The sequence below is a fragment of the Anthonomus grandis genome, chromosome 5, assembly GCF_022605725.1.
Source record: "Anthonomus grandis grandis chromosome 5, icAntGran1.3, whole genome shotgun sequence".
NCBI lineage: Eukaryota > Metazoa > Arthropoda > Insecta > Coleoptera > Curculionidae > Anthonomus > Anthonomus grandis.
Window position 1 is genome coordinate 22,604,305 of NC_065550.1, and position 19,567 is coordinate 22,623,871.

The window sequence follows — 19,567 nt, forward strand, 5'->3', positions numbered from 1 at the left end:
CTTAAAATCTGAGTTTATTAGTTCTTAATTTATAACCCAAAAGACGCAGATTTTTTCTTGCAAATAAATACTAAAAAACTTAAAACATCAATATTAATTATGACAAAAACAACCTTTTATTAAGAAAACATCCATTATATTGCTGGTACGTTTCTGTAAATGAATTTTTACAAAAAATATTATGATATTCACTTTATAATGAACTCCGTACCACATTATCACTTCTAAATAAAAAAAAATAATAAAATACTTACCTCATTTACAACAGTTATTTTTAAACTATTCACCTGAAACAAATATTTTTTTTTTCTTTCAAGGGCTTGAAAATATATATTTTTTTCTTTAAAACTAATAATTTTAACGTCCTGGATCTACCAATCCAAAACCGGAAATAAAAATTATAAATGCAGTAATTTTAATGCTTATTATTTATTTTTTCTCTAAAATATTAATACGTGTTTCATAAAATTGATTTAAAAAAATGAAGTATGTAATACTAACATTAATTTATTTTATCATTTTAAAATAAAATAATAAAATAAATTGTTTTTTTTAATTAAAGTAATATAATTACTTATAACGCAAACCTATATAGTATAAATATAAATGAATATTGTAATTTTTATAAAACTTTCTGATAAAACTATAAAAAAATATAAATATATATATATAAATATAAATTTTCATAAAGATTTTAACCTATGTATTTATCTCAGCAGTTAGTTTAAAGCTTCATTAACCCTTATGTCAATTTGTAAGTGCAGTTTATATAAAGCAATTAAGTTTGTTAAATTGTTAAGGTTTTGTTAATCAAAAACTAGGTAAAAAATGTTCTTTTACAAGTTAAAAAAAATTACCTTAATAGTGATGTTAGGGATACATCTATATAAAATTAGTAAAAAAAAATTATATTTATCTTTAATAACTCGGTCTTTTACAACCATAACTGTGGCCTTTATTTTATAACAAATACTAACATGTAGGCACGTATATACCTATTACTAATGTTTACTTATATTGTAAAGTATCCTTCATTGGTGCAAATAACTGACACTTAATGTAGTAATTTTTTTAGTTTTTTAAACTTTCTCTATGTAGTTTCAGTATTACTAATCTAACATGATTTCCTTAATTTTTGTAGGATTATTTACCATAGTCATCGACATTAACTTTGTAAAGGCATTAATTGCATATATTTTTTTCTTAATACAGTAAAAAATACACATTAGGCAGGAATTTTAGTAATATTTTTGGTCTTATTTTGTGCTTTTCCAGGTTTTTTTTTGAAAAGCAATAATGCTGATTTCATGATTATGGTTATGATCAAAATAGATTCGAAAATTTGTTTTAAGCTTATTTTTAAATTAATAATATTAACAGATTTCTTCTGAAATTAGGTTTCCCGATTTAATTTAATTAAAATTGTTACGTTTGGTTAAATAATAGTAAAAGCCCCCCTAAATACACATATGACTCGTAATCCAAAATGCGGCAGAAACTGAGTAGAAACCATTATTACTGCAATTCACCCGCGGCACTCGTTTCCAAAGCTTAAATCTGAAAATCCGACCCGTTTTAGATTTCCAGTGTACGTAAGTACCCAACTTTCCTAAAGTTCGTTTAAGCTCAGAATTCGCTGTATCAGTTTGAGGCAGCCGTAGCATCGGCCATGTTTCACCCGGCCGCTTTTCTAATTAAACTACCGTTTTAATTAACACGCTAAATTATGCCCTAAATTAAATTGTGACGCCGTTTATCTAGAAACTTACCGAAAACTTTGCAACTTAGTCTTGTAAGGTTTTATTGGGTCGTAACTCGGATAAGGGTACTTTTAGGCACCTCCTCATTTACTTTCTTCATTGAAATTTATATCAGGTAAGACACCTAAACAAGTCCTTAAATTTTAATAAAAATACAGTCAAAGATACCCAAATTTCAGCATCATCAGACCTAAAAAGGCCTAACTGTTAACAGCAATTAAATACACCTAAAATAAACTAAAAACAGTACTAAAACCACTTTCGTAACGCCATAAGATGCTTAAGGATTCCTCTTATTTTTGGTCAATCTTGCCCCAATATTACATATATTGAATCATAGACTTTCCTATAATCTATATAGTAAAATTTTGATTTCGTTTTCTATTTTGACCTGCTTAAGAACCAAACCTGTGCATCGATGGTAAGCTGTTGTTTACAATAGAACAATTCTGTGATCTCTTTATATGCCTAGCTACATCGGCTGTAAATTATGTATCTCTAATCTCTTCAATATTCAACTGCTTCCCCAAAATTATATTAACTATCAGTTTAGATCTTTCTCTTGGAATATTTTTCTTGTAGTATGGGACCTTAGTTAAAAATTAATTTGTTGTTGTAGATATGATTCGTTCTCATTAATAATATTATTATTATTATTAAAATTTAATTTTTTGTCTCAAGTTTCTCTGATAAACAAATGGAATGCCCTGGTAATAGTAAAGCATTTCAATTATACCTATTAGTGACTTAAAAATCTCCTAACAATCCTGTTGGTATTTATAATAACTGCTTCTTGAGAAAAAATACATAGATATTCTTCTGTAGTCGTAACATATTTAGGTTTCTGTGCAATGCTCTTGGGATGACTCATGTACTGGAGTTGATCATTTGCATTGTAGTCACTTTGGTCATGTTCCACAATTTCTTGATTTAGTCTGCTAGATGATAGCTTCTTGTTTTCCTATGTCCATCATAATGATCGATATATATATATATATATATATATATATATTTATATATATATATATATATATATATATATATATATATATATATATATATACCTGTCATTTTAGATTGTAAAATTGTAAATTTTTTGATGTCAATGACTGGCTTTACCTTCATCTATTCCGCGTAAAGTCCCTTCTTGTGCTATTTTATTCTGGTGGTTCATTGAATTAATCTGGTTATGTATGAATAGTCGGTCGGCAGGCTGCTGCGATATGTTGGATTTCCTCTGAGTTTTCTTTGCTCTTTCTACATCTATCATTTCCTATTCTAGGGTCTTTTACAATATACTTTAAGTAGTTCCTCGTGTTGTTAACCTGGTCTTTAATGACTCTAGCAAAACCTTCAATTTAAGGAAACAGCTCTCCTTTCGTTAGCAACGCGTTCAATGCAATTTTATTGGTTTGATGAGAATTATACTGGAAATGAAAGTATTGTTTTAAATACTGCAAATAGTATTAAGATTACAGAAAGGAACAGCTGTTATTAAAATAATCTCGATTAAAAATCCCATTTCCAATATCGCAAACTTCTTAGTATTCCTCGGAGATCAGCGGGAAAGCAATTTTTCTAAAATCTAATTTCTTTTCGCAGCAACTAAAGGTAAAATACGGCGGCGCTTCTTTTATTAAAATAGCAGGGCCCCGATCTAGTCACGGACCAGTCGTAAGAACGTGGAAATGGCTCCGTACGGATCCCCGGAAATGAGATTCAATAAGTTAGAATCCCGGGCAATACGTTTCATCTGCTTCTCTAATAAAACTACGTGCGAATTGCTCCACATTTTTACTTTGCTGCTTTTGAATCAGCGAAGTGGAGCTTTTAAAAAATTTAATCGGGATACGGTTATCGAGAACTGAGATCTTTTAGGATCAAGTTATCTAATATAAAAATTCATTTTACTTGCATATAGAAAATACAGATTTATAGGTTTAATAAGACCTATAAATTATATACACCTATAGATTTATATATTTTTTTACTAATTTAAAGCCATTTTTATGTTTTTTAGCAAGTTTTTCCTTAAAGTCATTTTGTTTCAGGCTTTGGACTGTTTTATTATTTTATTATCAGTATTTAACAAATTTTAAGCCTTTAAGCTATTTTGTATTTTTTATGGGTACTTGGGAGACTTCTTTTATCCTTCATGCATCCTCAGGAATTTAACATTGCTTTTGAGAATTTGATCTGTTTTTAATATACTGGATATCTTTAAAATGTCTTTACAAAAAACCTGCTTTAGACTAAAATTAGCCGCTTAATGTAAGCCTACCTTAGCACAAATATGCTTAGTTTGGGCGCTAGATCCCGCTGAAATGATCATTTTAAAATTTTTTTTTCTTGATCAAAATCTCATATAATTTTGCGGAAATTTGGTACATTTTTAATAATTGTTTATTTATAGATTTCTATTGCACTAGAACAAAAGGGTTTCCGTAGAACATTTAAACCAACCAACTTATTTGCTAGAAAAAAGGTTATTCTTAATAATACTTGATTCCTCTAACGGTTTCCCATTTTATTTATAAATTATTAGCAATTCTTATAATATTTCTACTTATTTGTGTTTAAAAGAATGTTTTTTTTGTATCCAAATCCCTTTTATTTTCTTGGCATAAAACTCTGCAACAATCATTAAAAAACTCAGGTTTTTTACTATAGACCGATATAAATCATAACGGTGGCATGTTTTATTTGCCCTTTAAGGCTATGTTAAGGCAAATTTCCACAAAACGGAATGACCTTTTAATTCATTAAAAAAAAATATTTTAAATTGTTATTTTGGAACTTTTTAACTCCGGACTAAGATCCGTTTACAGAAATCGGCTAATTTTGGCTTAATGAATTTATAGTGAGTTTTTGTAAGAAATATTACGCACACTCTGTATTTTTCAGCAGTTCAAAGACATATAACATTTATTTCTGTTTGAGTATTTTATTTTTAATTCAATTCCAAGCATTTAACAAAATTTTCTTGTCAATAGATTTCTTATTTCTTGTGCTGAACCTAAGTTGTTATATTAGTTTCTTATACGCCTTTAATATAATTTTTCATTTAGATTTAGTAGATCCAATTTATTTATTAAAGTTTTGCTTATAAATTCGGTTCATTGACAACCATTTTTAATTTAACTTTGGTATTTAAAATAAGTCCTTTGAAGCAGTAAAGTCATTTTAGAAACAAACTCCAAATTAGTTTTTAATTTTGTTATAGCTATTTTAAGTATTTTTCATGCATTTTATTCTAGTATTTAAGAGCATTTATAAATTCTTTTAAATTGCTGGAAAGCCTCTTTTCTACTTAAATAATTAAGACACATTTTAAAATAATTTTCATTTTATTATTTTTCATATTAAGTATTTTGGGTTTAATATAAATATTTTTATATAAGGGAAGATAAATCGACTGCTATAAACAAAATTAAATAGTTTTTGTGAACTAGTAGTTCTATTTTTATTGAACACAGAATAATAGTTTGGTTTTTGTAGAAGTTAACTGGCGGCTCATATTTCTCGTTATTATTTTTTTTTCTAATAAACCCTGAGGGTTTATTACAGAGATAGAAAATGTCTTAAAAAGACTATATAATTTTATTTATAAATTTATTATTAAATTATTTTACATTTTGTTTTTATTAAGTAAATAAAATATTAATATAAAAAATCAATCTTAGCATATATGCGTTATACAGAACCCCTTATATTCTATAATTTTATTGAATGTAGAGTATACCATTTTAAAAAGCACGATATGACGGACAAATAGATAAATACATATGGAGCTCTAAAGTACATACTTATATTTCAAATATTATTACTCATAAGGTGTAGTAATATTATCAGCAAATAATGTTAAATTGTTTATACATACTACATGTAAGAGGGACTTAAAAAGAAGACGAGTTTACAGATTTCAACTTCATTTGAGCTTAGAGTGTTTATGTTTTTAAAACATTATTTATTAGGCTGTCCAGGTAGCCTTTTAACACTAGGAACCAGATGATGCCTTTAATTAAAACTTTTTCTCAATTTTATAACCAGAGATTAAAATTTTTATTATGCATATATTTTTATATTTATATTTACGAAATATCACTAGTAATTTTATTAGACAATTCTGTTTTTATACGCACTTCTTTATTTAATGCATGAAAAACTTTTTATTATTTGCCTATGAGCGTCTTATTTGCAAGCCAAAAAATAAGGATATTTATTTGTGAAATTGTTTAAATTGATAAATCAAAAAATACAATTTGTTGATAATCAATCAACAAATATGTTTGTAAATACGGTGTGTCGACATGTTTTTAGATTGATATATTGTCATGGTATGTGTGTGCCGTTTTTTCAACCTTTTTATGGACATTTTGTAATAATATCATTTTTCTCTTGACAATGGTTTAACAACCGAAACGCGTCGGGATTCTTGAAATAAAGATTGTGAAGTAAACAGGACCCTTCGTCTATTATTTTGCTTTACAGTTATACTTAAGCCTTTGTAGAAAAAGACTATCTTGGGATCAAGCCTTTAACAGATTTTCCACTTTCTAAGACCAGTATGGCTACCAAGAGCAACGGCCAAAGGCCTACAAGTAACACATACTTCACACGATACCATAAAAGGTAATAAAGTTTATACATGGTCACTTTATACATACACCATATGGTACTTTGTACATAAGTACAGGATACCCGCATGGTACTAGTGCTATCTGAACAGAAGAACTAACACGAGGTATTAGTATCTAGGTGAAACGCGTCATTAAGAACGGTGGTGTGAAAACTACGATAACGTTCTTGCGGAAATGACACTCGCTATTAACGAGAACATCAAAAAGAAAGAAACAAACATCTTTTTCAATTACCTTGATTGGCTTTCAATTAAAGTGGTGATGCCTGATGTTTTGTTTTAGCTCTTAAATGCTATATCTATTTTTTTATATTTTTTCCTTTTGATTTCAATTTTCTTTTAATAGTCCACAATATTTCTATTCAATTTCTTATGAAATAAATATTATAGAATATTTATGATTAATTCTATATGCCAAATTTTAGTCTGGATTCTCGAAAGATCATCGTATAAAATCAGCAGTAATCAACATTACGGATAGTATCTGGACCAAAGATGAGAGCAGTAATAACTGCGGAATTTTTGTACGATATTGGGTATTATTGGATATTAAAGCATATTTCTATAAGTCTTATGATTTTTTTATTTTATTTCAGAAATTCTTAATTATAAGTTTTATCTGTGAAGCATTTATTACAGTTTTTTAAATTTTGCTTAAGAAGAAGTCTTCTTCTTCAAGTGCCATATCTTGTTAAGATGTTGGTTATCATCATAGCTATTCTCATTTCCAATGCTACAAATCTCAGCAGCTTAACGGAACTACAGTTCTATTTAAATAGGAAAATTGTTTTCTTTCTCTGCTTCTTTTTCCATGTACGTTTTCCTGCATAATATTCTGCAATAATAAATACATTTATCTCCCCTCATCACGTGTCCCAGATACTACAGCTTTCTTATTTTAATTGTCTTATTAATTTTTGCCTTTCCTTTCTTATTTTTCCTAGTACCTCTTCATTTGTTACCATGTCCATCCAACTTATTCTTCTATGTGACCACATCTGAAATGCTTCCATTCGATCAGTTTTCTTCTTTTTTAACGTCCAGGATTTCATCTTATAGCATGGGATATATGAAGCAACACTGAAGGAACATAGCATCTCAGTATTCTGACTTTATTTAGTAAGTTAAGATCCCTTATGCATAACACATTTCTTGTTTCAATAACCTTGTCCAATTCTGGATTTAATTTTCTTAGTGTATTTATTTCCTCCATTGACTATTATTCCTAAATATTTATATTTACTAAACCTTTTACTACTGGTTCTTCGTTGATCCAGAAGCTTGCCTATTGTTTTAATATTTAAGGTAAGTTCGCTCTCATTGATGCCCGTCACTACTTGATCATCAAATAGTTGCAAATCTTCTATTAAGTATGTTGTCGCTTGCATACCAGGTATTTTTAAAGGGTATTCCATTAACTTTTACTCCTTGTAGTTATGGTACACTTTATCAAGTACTTTGTCTATGCAAGAAAACAGACATACATTAGTTGATTGATGTCAGTGCATCTTTGTCTCAACATAATAAAGACAAACAAGGCTTCTCTTGTTCCCATTACATTTCTGAAGCCAAATTGGGTTTTGCTAATAACTTGTCTTAATTTCCTAGAAGTTAGTTTCTTATAAGTCTTCAAGCAATTTTAAATTTGTCTTTGGTGATTGCAGTTAATTAGACTTTATTTTTTCTAGGTAATATTTTTATCTTTAAAGCAACTTTTAAATTGATTCCAAGATATTAATTAATATGTATTATGTTTTTTAAGTATTGTCAAGTTTCTCCCTAACATTTAAAGGTATTTCTTATTTCTTTATGAAAAAAGCTATTGCACTTGGGTATTTGCACTTATATATTTTAAATATTTTTTTTATAGCCTAAAGGATATTTAAAGCATTAAGAATCTCATGTGTAAATAAGTTTTAAATTTAAAAATACTAAAAAGATCGAGAAAATTACTTAAACATTTATCCATTATGGTTATTTATAGTTTTTTGCCATTGTGCGAAAAACATAAAAATCCCCCATATTTTCAGCATGTTACTTCGATATATTTACAGTGACAACAAGATTTTATAAGACTCTTTTAAGCAGGTTTATTATTGGTTAACTTAGCAATGGCATTTTCTTTGATTTATATACGAGCTCGTATTACATCTTAGCCTTGTTTTTTATCGATATCCAAAAGTTAAGCAATTAAAGATGCATAACTTATATGGACATGATTCTCAAATTTTAATAAGACAAAGTTATTTATCCTTGATAACGGCATCATTGTTTTCTAAATGTATACTACATAACCTCGTACTTAATTTTAATAAAACCGTTACATTTGAAGCTCCTCGAAGATCCATAACCTTATATTCACAAATCTCATTGCCGTTCCGCGATCCGAAAGATGTATCGAAGGACTCAATAAACAAGGGTTATGTGCTTTGGCCAAGTTAAATTTAGATATTATACCCCGGTCGAAAAACCTGCAGTAAATATGAGACTTTATGCTTTTAAAAAGTTTCCGAAGTTATGGTTATGGCGCCACTAAGAAAACTTTACACCCATTGTTTAAGCGCGGGAGTTGCCCGCCGCCGAGCAAATATTACCCGTAGTTCGCTTTACTTAACTTTATTGCAAATAACCTTAAACGCCATTCGAAATCTTTCGGTTAAACTTTATTCTACTTTATTAAATCGGCGTATAACGCTGAAAAGTTGAGTTCTAACTGATCGAATGTTCTTATCAACTTTTGATTCGTACTTATTAAACTTTTCCTATTTTAACTAAAATACTAAATCTAGAAATAATATTTTTATAAAAATACTAAACTTAAAAATATAATGTTTTACGTTTTCTCTAGTAATTAATTATAATTTGTATTACCTCTATGCAAAATAAACATAAATATCTTTCAATCAATTTTAATCAAATACCTAATGAATCTTAAAGGGTTTTCTATGGTTATTTCAGAACAAGTTAAGCTCTATCCTTTTCCTCTTGACTGAGCTTCTAATGATCCTTTGGAGAGAGATTTGTTTGCTCTAAAAATAATAAAATTTGCATTTAAAATGCTCAGCAGACTTGCTTGAATTAAATTTGAGGCCATAAATACTCTTAATCTTATAGTTTTTTTATGCTAAACTTTTAATTGAGCTTTTAAATCTTAGAGAAATATATTTTGAGAAAATACCCAGTTTAAATACATTCAGTTTTTATTGTACTCATTCTAGATTGTTTAGAAATATAAAGTGTATCCCTTATTGCATTTTGTTTATTTGTTAATTTTATTTCTTTTATAATCTTTTATCTATAATCTTTTCTTTTATTATAATTTATAACAAAACATTCACTTTTTGTTCTCCCTAATAAATTTTTATTAATTTATATATTATATGGCTGTCGTTTATTGTACCTCGCCCTTAATCTTTATAATGTCATTTTTAAATTATGGCTAATTTTGCTCTACTTAACCCTTCAGTTGTTTTTATTTTTCTTTAACTAAACAGTTTTTAATATTTCTTGGCAAGAATCAGTACATGTTTATTAGGAGATAAAACAATAATAATATTTGGTTCTATTCATTAAATTGAATCTAATTCGTTTTTTACTAGAATCTAATATTAAATAAGGAAAAATAATATTTCTTTTCTCAACATTTTTTATGTAGGTAAAGAATAGAAATCGAGAGTGTTTTTATTACCAATGTACTAATCTTAGCTTGTCAATGATTATTGGTTTTGGGATTATCTTTGAAAATGGAAAAACATTTATATATTATGTAAATTAAAATTATTATCCTATAAACATTTTTCTCACATTAAATAACAACTAAATAAGCACTCCTGGACCTTACAAATGCTCTCGGTTATGTTTCTTATAATATTCACTTCTCTCAATTACCTCAATATGGCTTTCAGAAAGTCAGTGTTACGTTTAAACCATCATATCTCTCAGAACGCTCTCAAAAGGTACACTACAAAGAAGAGAGGTTTTATTAACTTGCTCAATCTAACATGGAGTTCCCCAAGAATTACTATTGGGACCAGTTCTGTTTTTAATTTTTGCAAATAATTTGACCTACCTCCAAGATGTTGCAGTCAAATTAATGTGTCCAGGGTTTCTTGGTGTATGCTAACGTTCAGAACTGGTTTTTTGCAAATAAACTATGCCTTCATAGAGTCCCAGTCTGCAAACTTTACCTTAAAAAGGCGAAAACGAGATTATCCTTTAATGAGTAGTGATCCTTTAATGAGTAGAGTTTATTGAGCTAAAATTTTCGGTTGTTCACCTGAGCTCGATAGAATCTTGGGAGTCCCAAAGGTAAAACAAGTTTGCACTATAAATATCTAAAATATCAGTAGCTTTCATTTGATACTTTTTTACATGCGACCTCTCCTTTTCAAGATATTAATTATTGATTCTTTTACGAATTTTTTCATTGATTATGACATTTGCCCTTGTAGGTAGTATCTAATGATCTATCAAAAGGAGTAAAAGTATCTTATGATAGAATTTAATTATCAACAGAATAGAAAACTTGAAAATAAAACGTACAAAGTTCAAATAAAAGAAATTGAAACAAAAAAAGTCAGAAAATTATTTCAATAAATGTTCAAAGTGTTGACCTTACACTTTTATACATTTTTCGACTCGCTTTCTAAACGATCGATGAACAGAGTGCAGCATCTGTGGAGTTATTTGCCCGCAAACCTCCGTGATTCGCTGCTTCATATTTTCGGGAGTCGTTGGTGGATCGCGATATACGATCCTATTCAGATAACTCCATAAAAAAAATCTAAGGGCGTCAAATCAGGTGGCCGTGGCGGCCAGTGGACTGCTCCACCGCGACCTATCCAACGTCCATTGAAGTCACGATCCAACACTTGGCGCGCATGCAGGACAACCACATATTTACACTAGTACCACATATTTAGTCTCACTTCAAAACACACATCTTCTAAAAATACAGGTAGAATCTCCAGCAAAAAATTACGGTATTTTTGGCCTGTAAGGACACCATCAATAAAATAAGGTCCTATGACTTTATCATTGATGATGCCACACCAGACATTCACAGACCATGGCCGCTGATGTTCTATCGCTCGAAACCACCTGGGATTTTCAACTGCCCAATAACGCATGCTATGACGATTAACTACACAAAAGTTTGTAAATAAAGCTTCATCGGTGAATAAGACTCGCAGAAAGAAATTGTTATTTTCATGCAACTGATTTTGGGCCCATTCACAAAACAACACTCGATTTTGGAAATCATTCCCGTGAAGCTCTTGATGAAACGACAAGTCACACGGATGAATTTTGTGGCGTTTCAAAATTCTCAGGACATTTGTTTTAGAGATTCCAGAAGCAGAAGAAATTGATCGTGAGCTGTCTCCAGGATTATGGGCAACTGCAGCTAAGACGGCAATTTCATTATTTTGACTGGTAATGCTTCGTGATCGATTTATCATTCTCACACTTCCCACACTTCTATAAAGTGGTTCACTACACGACAAAATAATGCTCGCGATGGAAGTCCCCATTGAGAATGTCGCATGGTATGCAGTTCAATGGTTCTATTAATATTCTGTTCAGATTCACCATAGATAAGGACCATTTTAAGTTTTTCATTTATTGTTAGGCATTCCATAGTCACTCAACAAAATAGTGAAATACTTGATAACCAAACGAATACTGTGAACCAAAATAATCTCTCATTTACTTTATTCATCAGTATTTGTTTACAATCGTCTGAAATACCTGGGATAAACACGTGAGATCTGTTCACTATAGGAAATTTTTGCATCATAACAACTTGCATTAATCAATGATCAACAATGCCTTGTCACAACAATATTGATGAATTGCTGAACTAAAGCTATTCCTGTTTCTAATGTCATTGTTAAGGAAAAAATTCGTAAAGGAATCAAGAATCGCATGTAAAAAAGTGTCAGATGTAAGTTACTTATTTTTTAAAACTAAATCAGATACTTTTAAAAAAATTAGAGGTTTCTATGCAAAAAAGTAAAGTTGACCTTCATTTGACCTTGAAGACGCCCACTTAAGGTCAAACCAATGACGTCATTTTATGGCGCCCAGGAAACCATTCAAACTTCACATAAAACATTTTCTGGATACATGTTTAGTTTTCGAGATATTGCGATGGCTCATGTTAAATGGACCACCCTGTATAATCTTAGGATAGAGTCATTTTTCTCATGGCTTTAAGATCTTTAAATTGCAAAGAAGAGATATAGGCTTGTGGATGGACTAAGTTTCAGGGAATTGAGATAATAACATTTTTAAGTGCTTATGTGATCCAATGTCTCTTTTTGTCAAGCAGAATGTAAAGCTTTTTGAAATTCATTAGGATGTAAAGGGTGTTTTTTTAGAGGCGGAGAACTTTCATTTGGCAACACTGTTTTTTATGACAGCCGACCTGACAGTTCTGGGTTATTTTTAGATTAGTTTGGTTTGGCAATTCATCATGAACAGACTCACGCCGGAGCAACGTTTCCAAATTGTTCAAATTTATTTTGAAAGACATGGTTCTATTCGAGAAACACATCGGGCATTACGTGAGTTTTATGATGCTCATAATCGTCCTTCAGAGAGATTAATTCGAGAAACTGTTGATCGTTTTCGCAATATTTTTACTCTAGTCGACACTACGCATCCCGTAAGATGCCGTACAGTGCGCACGCAAGAAGCGAGAGCTGCTGTGCAGCATAGTGTTGATAATAATCCAAATGTATCAATTCGTCGTCGTTCTCAACAAGTGAACTTATGTCCATATACTTTATGGAAAATTTTGCGCAAAGATCTCGGATTGCGAGCATATAAAATTCAACTTGTCCAGGAGTTGAAACCCCAGGACCATCTTTTGCGCCGTAAATTAGCTGAATGGGCGGAAGGGAAGATTGTTTTTGAACCACGATTTCATATGAAAATTTTGTTTAGTGATGAAGCACACTTTTGGTTACATGGCTATGTAAGCAACCAGAACTGCCGAATTTGGGGGGATGAGAATCCAAGAGCTATTGGCGAAAAACCGTTACATCCAGAAAAACTAACCGTTTGGTGCGCTTTATGGGCCGGTGGAATCATTGGTCCTTATGTCTTCAGAAATGCTGATGGTGAGAACGTTACAGTAAACGGTGAGCGATACAGAAACATGATAACCAACTTTTTTGTGCCTCAATTGGAAGCCGTTGCAGGCATTGCAGAAATGTGGCTTCAGCAGGACGGTGCCACGTGCCATACAGCGCGCCAAACAATTAATTTACTGCAAGAGACATTCGAGCAACGAATAATTGCAAGGAATGGACCTTTAAACTGGCCAGCTCGTTCGTGCGACTTGACGCCAATAGATTATTTTCTTTGGGGCTATGTTAAGTCGCATGTCTACGCTGATAAACCCGAAACACTTGAGCACTTGGAGGCCAACATACGACGCGTGATTGCCGAAATACAGCCTGCAGTACTGAAAAGAGTGTGTGAAAATTGGACCTCTAGATTACGCCACGTACGCACCACTCATGGGAGTCACATGCCCGAAATCATTTTTAAATATTAATGCCAAAAAAAAATCTTTAATATAAAAGCAAATTCGTTCATATCAATAAAATATTTTGTTTTTAATTTCAATTTAAAACTCTCCGCCTCTAAAAAAAAACACCCTTTATATAACTAGTCTAGTCGACTAAGGACAAGGATAACCTAGTTACAATATCTTAGCCTTACAATATCCTGGAGTATTTGCAGAACGTCCATATTTTAAACTAAGTCAATAATTTTGTTCTTGCTTGATGTTCATTTGATAATAATAATAATAATAATTATAATAATAATAATAATAATAATAATAATAATAATAATAATAATAATAATAATAATAATAATAATAATAATAATAATAATAATAATAATAATAATAATAATAACAATAGCAACCTAAATATTTTTTTCTAGAACACATAGAATCAATTACAATACATCAATTTCCTCTTCTTTCGCTTCCCTTGTTAAGGCGTATATTTCGACTAAAGTCAGGTTTACTGGACTGGCCTTAAGTCTAACAACAATGTTGTGACTATTATGTACTCTTTTACTCTATGTTTAATATCTTTATTAACTACTAATAGATAATTAACCAAATTAAAAAAAAGAACCGCTAGGGCTGTTCTTTTTTTAAAATAATCAATTTACATAAACTAGTAGCTGATACTAAACTCCTTGCTCTTTAAGAATTTTGTAGTAAACGCACTAAAACTATTGTACTTCCCTAGTTTTATACGTCAGCTTTATTCTATCGGTAGTTGCTGAACTAAACGATAAAAAGCTTTACGCTCAAATTATCTTCTTCTTGTAGAATAATAGTAATTTTCTAGTCGCAGTAGAATTTAAAAAAAATCTGTTAAATAAATACAGACGATATCGCATATTACGACAATATAAATGTTTTCTACAGCATCTTTTTTAAATTAATATGTGTTTTAAAAATATACTTAATTTTTGTTCAAGTCTTATAGCTGAAATCATGTAGTAACATAATTTAATTTGAAATATGGTTTTTAATTTAAAATATCTTTATACACTACTATCAAATTAATTACATAATAACGCACGTCACAATTGACATTGTAAGTTCGTGTGTACAATGCTATCCTTGAAATTAGACAAAATTTATATCTTAATTTATTTTGCACCTTCAAAAATCCATTAAATTGTAATGTTAATAAACATCGGTAAATCCAAATTACGTAACACTAATAACATAAAAAGTTTTAATTTTTGTTCTATAACTCGCCTTATATAATATGAATTTTAATATTGAATTTTTGTTTGACAGGCAAGATAGGTCAAAAACAGGAAATTGTTAGCAAATAAAAAGAATAATTTACAACATGAAAGAGAAACATAACGCATTAAAAGCAATTAAACTTTTATATACTAATCCCAGCAAACTTGCTCTAAATACGCTCAATCAAATAGGAAACTAATAAAGTAAATTCTATATGATGCAGTTATACATCAATGCTGATTTAAATATGGATTCCAAAGTAGAACTTGGAGAGTATTTATGCAACACAACTCAACATATCTATAAAATCAAATTAAAAAAAACAAAATGTATTTGCATTAAAAAAAGTTTTTCAGTTATAAAAATCCTTACCGTTACCGGTACGGTACCGATTTTTGATGCTTATTTGCAAGCCCATAATAAAAAAATTCAGGTCGATTTTTTTTTTATTTAATTTTACTCGGTTATTATATATTACTAATTCGGTTTAAATATTTTTCATTTTAATTAGATTTTAATTAGATTTTTTTACAAAGGTTATACTGTAAGTTTATACGTAAAAAATTATGAAAAACAACAATATATTAATAAGGTTTCTAATTTCTTTGTCAATAGATTGTTGGCCTTCTTAAATTATACTTTTTTACCCATATAACTAAAAGACTCTCTACGTTAAAGTCACCCAATAAGCAGCATAAAAATCATATATATAAAATGATAATAAAAGCAAGATGGAGGACATCGATTAACAACGTGAAGGCAAAACCAAACTAAGTAGGTCAGATCATAAACTATTACAGGCTGACTTGAAGATTAAAACTCGCGTCACAAAAAAACCTAGAATAATAATAAAAAATTGTTAAAATCCGAAGCAAAGAACAATTTCATCAAGAAATACAAATAAGGAAAAAAACCTCCAAAGAGTTAAATCAAATCTAGCAGGAAACAAAAACATGGATCATGAAACAATAGAGAGATACAAACAAGACGACAGAAGTGTGAAATAAAAACCATGAATGACGAAGGGAACTTTACAAAAAATACAAGAAAGGAGAGAAGTCTAAATCAAACACACCGATAAAGCAAAAGAACTTGAAGCTAACACAAATAAATCTGCAATTTTGAAAATAATACTGCTGCGATCTATTCAATGATCTTACGGTCCTTCAATACACAAGACGGACGAAATACAACATGAGCCCAATATAATAAAAGTAGAAATAGAAAAATCTATGAAAAAATCTAGGGATTGCACTGATATCAAACGCCAGCAAAGTACTATTTAATATAATTAACGAATGTCTAGGTAAAATGGGAATTCCCCCTCACTTAATTTAACTCATCCGAAATCAATAAGAGTCAATAAGCGGATGATACCCTTATTATAACACCAAATGAAGAAGACATGGAAATAAACATGAATAGACTAGTAGAGGCCAATAGAACCTACGACCTAAAAATGAACTAATCTAAAAAAAATTGATGAGTATATCTAGACAAAGCACATCTTAAATAATCTAGAACATAGCAGATTTTAGAAAAAACTCTCAAAATAAGACTTTTTATTAGCATTCATTCACCAGTGATCAATTTAATATGTTTAACAAGTATTTGTTTTCATTATGTAATAAATTTGTATTATTTTTTTTTAAATATAGGAAAATTAAGTTCAATTGAAGAGTCAAATCAGAATCAGAAAAAAATTGTAAGACTACTATCCTGAATGCCCGCAAGCATTGCTTTTTAATGTGTATCACTGGTTATATGAATTTTGCACGTTTCTTTTAAATTCTTGGTTTATTTTTTAACATAAGAAACAAGCAGAAAAGGGAAGAAGGCAGAATAAAATCAAATTTACCTAAAATATTTAAAATCCGTGTTGGATCCCCACGTTTTAAAGCCGTTAAAAATAATAGGCATCGCTGATCAATGGAATCGATAGGACTGGCTCCGGCGTATTCAAAACGTGTTTGAAACGCAGTTGCGGGTACATTCTGTTTGGAAAATGCCATTTAATATTGCTCTGATACCTCATAAAAGCCCATAAAATCGCTATTTATTCGACACTTCTACGGATCTATGGGAAAATTATCAACGCAAGCGGACGCTGCTGGTATCCGCTAAAATTTGATATTATTTGAAACGATTGTCGGATTGCAAAATTCTCAATTATAATCGAAAATAATTTATAATAAAACAACTCCGATAATGACCCTAAAATATAAAATAAAATTGAAATTTAGTTCTGCTGCGCTGAAAAGAAAGTAAGCCCTTCGTGTAATATTTTCTTTGCGAATATTTTACGCGGAATGGGCAACTAAGCTCATTTGGCGCGACAGTTATATGTGTGAGTTAAGGCATTTCTTTCGTTTTACTTGCCCGCTTATCTTGGCATTAAATTCCTGATTTTAATGGAAACAGAAGCCGTTTAGGAGAGATACGAAGGCGCCTTAATGGAGGGTGTTTTTTAATTGAAGTAACTGTTTTTTGCTTTAAAGCTTCGAAATGAATTGGTTCAAGGAGTATTGTGATTTTAGGACTTCCAAGAGAAGTAACAGTTTAAATGCTTATCAAAAGAATTATTTGTAATAGAATTTTATTAATTTTTAAATGTTCATCCTTTTTTATAAATAAAACAAATCAGTATTAATTCGAAGTAGTTTATTTGTGAAATAATAATTCATAACATTATAAGATCCTGTAGTCTTAGTTAATAAATTTTATTTATAAACTTTAATTTTATTCATAGATGAATAATTTTCATTTGGAAACTTAATATTATCATAAAAAAAAGCTTTTTATTAAAGACTTTTGAATTAGTATTTAATATAACACTAAAAACATTATTATAATTAAAAACTAAATGTTTACATTTAGTTTTTCTTTCTTAATTGAAAAAATATAAATTGTGTCTTTATTCGTCCCTATACCTATTACCCATGAGACCCTTGTAGCTTAATGAGAAGCTTATTTTAATTATTTGGGTAAATGAATTTTATAGCTTCTAATAATTAATTGATCTACAGACAGAATAATATTTTACTTAAAGTTTTGCATTAGTTCTTAGACCAAATTACAAAAAAACATATTATGGATTCAAATATCCTATAAGAGAATTCAAATTCTCGTTGAATTTCAGATAGCTTTTTTAGCCTTTATTTACAAAGTATTAAGTTTGCTTTCTTAATATACTTATCTCCCTTTTTGTTATTTTGTATCTGTTAAAATTAGCAATAATCAAAAATAACTTTATTTAAATTTTTAAGTAATTAAATAAAAGAAAGCTCCTTAGATCACAAAGAAAATGTTATATAGCGATGCATATAAATAAAATTATTATTACATACCAAACAAAGATAAAATTAAGTAACTGGTGAGCAACGATGTATAAGATTTAAAAAAAAAATCTATGTAAAATAAATAATTAAAAATTCTTATAATTGTTTCTTGCCTTTAGTATAAGAATACTATTAAATTTCACAAATAAATTGTTGCATTTAATTATCCAATGATTCTATAGGTTTTCTTAATTTGTAGATAACTAGATCTTAAGCAACAACATAAATATCTATAATATACCAATATTTACAATAACTTATATAACCCTTAAAAATATAATAAGTATCCTCTAACCTATTTTAAATTAATTGAATTTGTGACTTTTGTTGTAAATTATACGTGTATGTAATGATACATGTGATGAAAAGCACTACTTTTTGCACACTATATATATTTACCAATGTTTATGTACACACAAATCATACTTTTAAAGGACCTAATAGAAGTTGAAAATCGTATTGCATTGAAGGCTGCACTGAAAATTCAATTTTATGAAAAACTATATATTGAGTATTTAAAAACATATATTTTAAAAAGTATTGGCTGTTTAACGTTATTGTAAGTAAATCTCAATGAAACAGTATATTTTTATAAATTTATTTGATAAAAAACTTATTATCTTTTTTATTTTTAACCTTAAAGGAACCTACAGTATCTAATTGCCTTTAAATTCAAGTATGTTTTTAAGGTTATATAATACCTGAATTTTTTTTGTTTTTTTTTTCAGTTTTACTCAAAAAAACAATGTAATTCTAAATATATTTTTACAGATTTTTTTTAAAGAGATATTAAAAGTTTTATTTTAAAACTTTTAAAAAACTTTAATAAGATAAAGCTGATAAATCAAAAAAGGCATTAAAATAAAATATTTTGTGATTATTTTACACTTTTGTTTCAAGTAAATTTAGGTAAAACTATCGTATTATAATTTTTATTTTTCAAAAAATAAGACAAATTTCGTTTTTTTTTATTCTGTGACTTTTGTTCTGAGAAAAGCTAGGAAATCCCTACTTCAAAAGAAACAGAAACTGGATCCAA